Here is a 9,127-nt window from a genome sequence, read left to right on the forward strand (position 1 = left end):
GGGGGGAAGGGAAGGGAAGGGAAGGGTAAGAGGTGGGTAAGTAGTAGGTAGGTAAGTGCACTGACAAATTTTAGCCCTGACCCCTCCAGGGTGAAAAAGCACTGGTTTGTAGCATTTGCCGATTTCTCCCACCCTGGCCAATTCCAAGCTACCAACACGAGGAGTTCTGGGAACAGACCCACACTATTGGCTCCCAAGCTGGCTCCCACACACCACGGAGGATTGGTGGGTGATTGAGGGAGATAAATCGACTGCAGGGGGGAAGACAGAAAGACAGATGCCCGAGAATACTGCTCTCGATTGTCCTGAGGGAGGAAGACAGGTGCAAGGGATTTCAAGGCAATGGAAACCAAAGCTGATTTCTCTCTTCCACGAGGCTTTCCCTCTGGCACAGGTCCTCAGCGATGGCTCTGTGCTCTGAGCTCCCATCACATCCCTATCCGTCCTGCTAGAGGCATTTAGCTCAGACCACACAATGCCATCAATGATTCACTCACTCACACAGATTTCTCTAGCATCCTTCCATGTGCCAGGCGCCAAACAGGGACTGATCATACAGAGATGAATGAGTCCTGGGCTCGCCGTTGGGAAGCTTACAGTCCGTCTGGTGAGAAAACAGACCAATGAGTCAGTCGTTTGAATTTGGCATGAACAGAGAATGAGAGACATCTGTGTGAATGGCTTGGGCTACCCAGAGAAGAGAAGTCCAGGACACGCTGAGAGGCCGGTCCCTCCCAGCAGGCCGAGCAGGGCTCACTTTCCGTGCCCAGGGACAGCCTGCCCGCCAGTCATAAGCAGTATTGGACTTGACTCAGCAGATACGTATTTGGCTCAATTCGCAGTCAGTGCTGGTGGACTGGCTTTTCGGTCCTCCCAAGCAGGGGCCTCAGACCCCTCCCTTCCTTGGGCGACTGCTCCCTGTAAATGCCTGGTGGATGGTACAGTCTTCTGGGGTCCCCAGAGGCCGGGGGCTGAAAAGACCTCAGGGGAAGAAGCCAAAGACACAGCTGTCCCCCCAGGCTGCCTGCAGCCCTCACACACTACCCCAAGCCCATCAGCCCATGGGGCTGAACCAGAAAGGCAAGGATTTCTACCCGCTGGAGTACTCAGGCCCGGGATGGGCACTGAAGACCATTCATGGGAAGTGATCGCCCTCAGAGCGCTCCCAGACCCCTCCCTCCAACTCTGCCCTTTGTGCCCACTCAAGGGCCTAAGTATACTCAATCTGACTTGCCCGGGTCCCACCCCTCTGCAACTCCAAACCCAAAAAATGCATTTCCTGTACCCTGCAGAGCCTATGGGTCACGTGCAAACTGGCAAAAAGCCCCCCAAAGGCCGACATATCCACCCCAGTGACTTGGGAGTAGGGGCTGGCAGCAAAGGAAAGTTTTCGTTTCTAAAGGCCTTGAAAGAAAGGGATCCCATGAACCCCCTTGGTCACTCATCTCCCATCTTATCCTGTTCACCCCCCAGCCTTGCTTAAAGCCCTCCGGCTGCCATGCTTCTCCCTATGCCAGGTGCGGGTGGAGTTTGGCTGCGGCCCTACCCTAGCCCTTGCAGGTTTAGGAGCTGAGAAGAGCTGGCAGGTGTGGCCTCCAGAGACGTGTCCTTATAGAGCTGGGGTGAAGTCTGCCTCTTCAGACGAGGCAGGCCCAGCCAGCCCCCACGGTGTCGCTTTCTCCCACGCCCACCTACCTGCCAACCCCAAGCTTCCTCCCAGGCTTCTTTCATGAGGCATCTCAAAGCTGTTCCCCTCCTAGAAGCCTCCCCTGATTCAGCAGGTATATGCGGCCTCACCCACCCACAGCTGTGGCCTGGTTAACACCTGACTCCATCACCAATCACCTCCAGATAAAAGAAGAAACCCCTTACGGGGCGCCTGGGTGGCACAGCGGTTAAGCGTCTGCCTTCAGCTCAGGGCGTGATCCCGGCGTTATGGGATCGAGCCCCACATCGGGCTCCCTGCTCCACTATGAGCCTGCTTCTTCCTCTCCCACTCCCCCTGCTTGTGTTCCCTCTCTCGCTGGCTGTCTCTATCTCTGTCGAATAAATAAATAAAATCTTTAAAAAAAAAAAGAAACCCCTTACAAAGAGGAAACTCCTCTGGCTTCCTTGGGATCCCAGGGTTGGGCGGGAACCTCTGAACAAGACTGTATCTAGAAACGTCCTCTGAAAGACTCACAAGGAAAGAGATTTCACCACCCCTTTCAGCTATCCACGTCAAGCTTGAGGACTGTCGGCTGCCGGAAGTTCTTCTTTGAGTCTAACTTAAATATTCTATAAGGAAGGGAGTTAGAGATGAGGAACTGATCCTCCGGCCCGGCGAAGGGGGAGATAGGGGGAGATAGGGGGCAACTGTGTCCAGGAGGGGACGGATCTCGTCCAGTGCCTCTGTGGTTTTTTGACTTCCTAGCATCTCCTGGAGTACCTCTGGTTGTGGACAGCAGCAAGAAGGCTGTGGTGGTTCAAAACTTCATAGCAGTAAGAAAACTTCAGAAGTCTTGCTTTCTCATTTCTGCTAGCCTAACAGTGTGGAGTATCCTGAAATCGGAGGGTAGACTGTATATAAGGAGAATTCTCTGGATTGGGCGGGACTAATCCTGCTTTCCCAAATTCTCTTCTTAAAACAACTTTAAAAACAGGACTGATTTCTACCTGTCTCCACCTGCGGGGGAGGGGGCAATGGAAGGGGAAGGAATAGACACTTGTAGCACATCTTCAGGGAGCCTTGGACCCAGCCTGGGGTGCAGAAGACATGAGACACTGTCCCCACCTTCCAGGGTCCTTGGCCTCCTGGGTCCTCAGGATTCAAGCAATAGTCTTCTTACCCTTCCTCCCACTCCAAGGGCCCCTCCTTTGCTCTTTCCAGGCCTTTTGCCCCTGAAAAGACACTGGGTCTTAACTGTAGCCCTCAAGGTCAGCAGAAGCAAGGAGGGGCCTCACCAGGGGCAAGTGGTCAGGCCTGGGTCTGGTGGCCTAACCCTGACCGAGGACACCTTCAAAATGGGGAGGTCCACAGAGGGATCCGCTAACCCAATGTCCCCTGGCTTGGCACCTACCCGACCCTTGCCTAGGACTCTGGGGAAAAGGCCCATTGGATCAGGCTAGACTTCTCGCCGTGGCTCCCCAGCAACACCCATAAAGGAGGCTGTGATCAGTAGCTTTATGTGTCAACTGGGCAAAGCCCTAATACCCAGTTATTTAATCAAACACTAATCCAGGTGTTGCTGTGAAGGGATTTTTGTCAACGTGGTTAATACCTGTAGTCAGTTGACTTTAAATGAAGATTATCCCTATAAAGTGGTTGGGTCTCATTGAACCGGTTGACAGGCCTAAGAGTAAAAACGGAGGTTTCCTGGAGGAGAAGAAATTGTGCCTCAAAACTGAATCAGCAGCTCCGGCCTGAGTCTCCAGCCTGCCAGCCTGCCCTCTGGAGTTTGGATTTACCAGCTCCTACGATTACATGAGCCAATTCCTTGAAATGAATCTCTTTATATAAATATATATCCTATAGGTTCTATTTCTCTATGGAATCCTGGCCGAGTCCTGCCACAGCCCAGCTCTGGTCTCCCGGGGGTTTTGAGAAGCTTCTCATGAAAGGGGACCCTCCATCAGGGCCTGAGGGGGTTGGCTCTCTGTGGGTGCAGGTGGCTTGGGGTGAGAGTAGCGTGTGGGGTAGGGGTGCAGGGTAGGGGTGTGGCGTTTGGGCGGAGGAGCCCTGGAACTCTCTAGGTGTGTGAATTTGAGCAAGTTACTTAATCTCTTGGAGTCAATTTCCTGGCCTACAAAATGAGGCTAATCACAGCTCCTTGGCAGGACTGTTGAGGGATTAAGGAGGTAACAGTTGTGAAAATGCCCGGACGGTGCACAGGTCACAAAAACTGCTCACCAAGGATCTGTTTAAGGAAACATGAGCAGGGCTTTACCTGCTGGAGGAGGAATGGCAGAGAAGGAGTTGTCTAGGGGACACTGGGCTTCCTCCCCCCCGACTTGGAAAACACAACCGGAGAGGAAAGGGTGAAGGCACTGGGATTATTTAGCCTGGAGACGGGTNGCCCCGTCCCCCAGTCCCCCAGCCTGGGCGGGGCAAGGCCTTTAACCCTCTGCGCCTGGCTCTCTCCCGTGCATCTCCCAGGTACCTTCCAGCTCTGAAATTCTATGATTATAGGGTTGCATCCCACAGAGAAAGGCAGTGAAAATAATTAAAGACTTGGAAAACACAACCGGAGAGGAAAGGGTGAAGGCACTGGGATTATTTAGCCTGGAGACGGGTGGCTTAATAACACCCTTCTTAACCAGGGAGGGTTATTTGGATGTAGGCGCTGGCTGGCCAGCTTCTCTCCCCTTCTCCAGAGGGCAAATAAGAGGGAAGAGGCACACAGCACAGCCAGAGGGACTGGAGTCGGACAGCGGGGTGTCCGTCTCCCCTGAGCTAACATCCATTCCTTTGACGGGGAAGGTGATTTGTGGACCCGCCTTGAGGTTGGCCATGGATTGGGTGACCTCTGGGTTTCCTCCCTGCTGTTTGATTTCTGGAAACTAATTTCCCCAGAATTGTGAAAGCTAGAAGGGAAAGAAAAACCTGAAAGCAGACTGAACAGGTGTGGTGAGGCCGGCCCAGAGGTTAGGAGGGGGTCAATCAGCTCGAGCTCCACGGAGCAGAGATGGTCATCAAAAGAAGTCTGTGCCCTGGGCTGCTCCCAAGACCTCGGAAGACACCTGCCTTCCCCCTCCCCCTCCCATGCACATTCAACCCAAACTTGCCTGCATTCCAACAGTGCTAACATTGCAGAAAGGCATCCAGGGAAATAAAATGCACTTTTCTTCTCTTTTTTTTTTTTAATTTTGTTTATTTATTTGACAGAGAGACAGCCAGCAAGAGAGGGAACACAGGCAGGGGGAGTGGGAGAGGGAGAAGCAGGCTCCCAGTGGAGCAGGGAGCCCGCTGTGGGGCTCAGTCCCAGGACCCTGGGATCACTCCCTCAGCAGAAGGCAGACGCTTAACGACTGAGCCACCCAGGCGCCCCTCAAATGTACTTTTCATCCTGAGGTTGCGGTAGGGTAGCTCTCTCTTCCAAGGAACATGCAGACATGTCCAGTGGCCTCCCAGACCCCTGAGCTGCTTCTCCATCTCCGTCATCAGTGACGATACGAGCTACCATTTCTAACCGAGGGCAGACTCTCTGCCCATGGATTATCCCTAATTTCATGACTCTCCCTGGTGTATGGTACATGGTTCAGCTGAGGAAACAGGAAACAGAAGCCCAGAGAGGAGAAGTGACTTGCCCACAGTCACACAGCACAGCTGGGACTCAGTCCTGTGTCTTCCATCCAGGCCACACCAAACTTCCCTACTAACCAGTGAGAGTGCATTGTCCCCATGTTACCATTGAGGAAATCAAGACCGAGAACTAGTCATGAAGACATCCCAGCGGCCAAACCTAAACATTTCCCCCCAAAAATCTGAGGATGATGGAGGGCACCCCCCCAAGTCTGCAGGTCTCTTATCCTCACAGAGGGAGGCAATAAATCCTTGTGAAAACCCCCCATTGGATGGCAGGCAAAGGTCACTCACCTGTCCATCAGAAGGATCGGACAGTGTACCATTAATAAATAGCATTCCTATCACTGTTTATTAAACATTTACCATGTGGCAGGCCCTGGGCTCAACCCCGAACGTGGATTCGCTTCCTCAGTCCTCCCATAATCTCACAACGTGGGGACTTTCATTCTCCCCATGTTACAGAGGAGGAAACTGAGACAGAGAGAGGTTAAGTCACTTGCCCAAGGTCATAAGGTTAATAAGTAACAGAACTGGGTTTCGAACGCCATAGAATCTGGCGGCAAAGCTCTCCTTCCTACCCCTTAAACCATACTACTAATTTTTTCCTCTGGAGCTAAGCACCCTAACAGATTTTAGGGTTACCTAGAAGCAGCTACGTCTGTGGTGTCCCAAAATTCCTTCCATGTCTTCCATGTTTTTCCAGTCTCTCCTCCACTCCACCGTATGGCTGCCCCTGCCGCCACCCTGGCTCAGCGATGGGGGTGGCCCCCTCCCCAGGAGGAGGCTGTGAGGGCAGATCTGTCCTCCCGGCCCCGGCGAGGTCTGGCTTCCTGCTGAAGACCTCACCTGGGGGCGTAACTGAGCCAACGACGGGAACCAGAGCCAGACCCCCAGCCACAGCACCGTCAGACCCGTGGCTAGAGCCACAACCAAACCAGACCCAGACCCAGAACCAGTGCCACAGCCGGGATCAGAACTGACTAGAACCAGACACAGAGACACAGCCAGAGCCAGGCGGAGCACTCCCTGAAAGGCAAGGGGGGCAGAGGAGGCTGCCCGATGCCCCAGAGGCAGAGGCGTAAGTCACAGGGACGAAGATGAGGCCAGCTCTGCCTGAGTCACAGCCCAGCCTGAGGGCTGTCTAGAGGGAGGACTGCTGAGGGGAGGATGGGGAACAGGTGGGGCACGGCCAGGCACCAGCTCCCTCCCACCTGGGAGTCCTCCTGATCCATCCGGGCAGAAGCAGCAGTGCCCAGGGGGAGGGGGGTGCACAGGGCAGGCTGGGTATGGCCGCTCCGGCGGGGGAGCAGTCCTCCGCTCCCGGCCAGGCCCACGCCTCCCACTCAGAGTCTAACCAGGTGGAACTTTCTGCAATTTCCAGGCGGCCCTGCCACTGAGGACTCACCCTGGGGCTGTTTTACCTGCTGCTGCCTTGCCCCTCTGCCCACTCTGGGCCACGTCTATGGCCACCAGTGTCTAAGTCAGGGCCCGTCTAAGACAAGTACGCAGTGGGTGCTCAGTGAATTCCTGATGAGTTAATGGGTGGTTAGAACAGAAGAAAATAGAGCCGACTGTAGGCATCTTGGGTCCTGCCCTAGAGCACGAGGGTTCCAGAGCTGTGCCAGGCTCTCAGCTGGCTGGTGGCAAGAACAACGCTGACAACAAGCATAAGGCAGTTACCCACCCCCCCATGGAAGGAAGACGGGGTGGGGCAGGGCGGCTGCGGAAAGGAGGTGGACCGGGGCACAGGGCTGGGAAGCCGGCTCTGATTCCCCTCAAATCGGACAGTTTTCAGGGAGGCCAGGTGAGGAGACATGTCCGGGCAAAGGCAGCCTGTCGGTCCTGTTACAGAGCGCTGGCACGCAGAGGGCAGTGTGCAGCGAGAGCAGGTGCTCCCAGGGAGGGCGGGTGGTGACAGAGCTGCGGGAGCAGGAGAGGAGAAAGGCAAGAAGCAGCGCCTTCCATAATCTCCCCGAAGCAGGGCACTGGCCGTGCAGCCACCAGCATCAAGACAACGCCCTGACCCAGACGGCCGCCCCCTGCGCCCTGGCTCAGCAGCCCACAGGAGCCACGGGTGGACAAAGGGCAGTGGGGCGGGGAGGGGAGGTAGCCAGGCAGGCGAGAAAGGGCAAGGGATGGGACAGAGAGCAGCAGGAACGATGAAGCTGGAATGCAGCCGAGAGCAAGAACCAGAGAGCAGAAGCGAGAGGGGTGTGGAGGCAGATCAAGGGGAGAAAGCTCATGTCGAAATGTACTTCCCAGCCTACAATACCCTTTCCCCAGCATTGTCTCACATACACGCACGAGAGCCCCGCAAGGCACAATTATCCTTTCCTTCCCTTCTATTTCACTTTTTATTATGGAAAACTTCAAAAATACATGATGTAAACATAATAGTATAATTTAGATCCCTAGGTACCCATCACCCCACTTCAACAATGATCAAGCTGTGCCATTCTATTTCCCCTACATTTTCACCCACTCAATTTTTATTATTGACATCGCTATTTTTTGGAAAAATTTGCATACATTAAAACGTACAAATATTAGCAGTGAAATATTGATAAATCTTTTATCCAAGTAACCCACGTCCCTGTCATAATATGGTACATTACCAACTCACTGGAAAATTCATGTTCCTTCCCGGTCAATCCCACTACCCACCTCCACCCCAAACTAATCTCTTTTTTTAATTATTATTATTATTATTATTACTGAAGACCTTTATTAACAGGTGTTTGCTGTTTGTTGACTTTTTTAAATCAAATTGTAACTTTTATTACAATTTAAAAACGACGTTCTTAAAAGATCTCAACTTGACCGGATACAAAACGATTTAAAAACCTTTCAATATGTATTGAGAAAAACCAAGCTTTAAACACACACACACGCACGTGCACACACACGTTAATTACTAAGCAGGGACGTCTTTAGATAAACATAATAAAAACCCCACGCTGAGCAGACATCACAGCTCTAGTTATCTGGTCAACGGGGGGAAAGCACGCAACTTGAGGTCTTCAGCTCCAACCTTGTTCATTCCATACTGCCGGAAGCTAATGTTCCTTTCCTCTTGTTCGACTAACCCGACGATGGTAGTAGCCACGGGAGGCCGGCATTGACTCAGTCCGTCCTTCTCAGCCTCAGGAGGGATCAGACAAGCACAGGAATTCTTAAGAGTGGAATTCCCCAAAGAGTAGGTGTGCANTCGACTAACCCGACGATGGTAGTAGCCACGGGAGGCCGGCATTGACTCAGTCCGTCCTTCTCAGCCTCAGGAAGGATCAGACAAGCACAGGAATTCTTAAGAGTGGAATTCCCCCAAAGAGTAGGTGTGCGTTGAGCTTTATAACAAACTGTCAAACCGTGTTCCAGAGTGGTTGCGTTCTTTTGCGTTCCCACCAATGACGTGTGTGCGCTCTAGCTGCTCTGCAGCCTTGTCGACATTTGGTGGTTGTCAGGCTTTTAAAATTTAGCCATTCTAGGGGCGCCCAGCTGGCTCAGTCGGAGGAGCCTGCGACTCTGGCTCTCGGTGTCATGAGTTCAAGCCCCACGTTGGGTGTAGAGATTGTGTAAATAAATAAAAACCTAAAATAAAATAAAATAAAATTAAGCCATGCTGGTGGGTGTGTGGTGGTTGTAACGTGCGTCACTCTGATGATTAAGTATGTCAAGCAATGGTTCGTGTGCTTATTGGCATTCACACATCTTCTTTTCTGAAGTAGCTGTTCAAGTCTGTTGTCTATTTTTAATGGAGTTGCTTGCCTTTTTATTATTGAATTATAGGAGCTCTTTATATATTCTGGTAATGAGTCCTTTATCAGATACATGTTTTCTGACTAT

This window comes from Ailuropoda melanoleuca, chromosome 8, assembly GCF_002007445.2.
Source record: "Ailuropoda melanoleuca isolate Jingjing chromosome 8, ASM200744v2, whole genome shotgun sequence".
Lineage (NCBI taxonomy): Eukaryota > Metazoa > Chordata > Mammalia > Carnivora > Ursidae > Ailuropoda > Ailuropoda melanoleuca.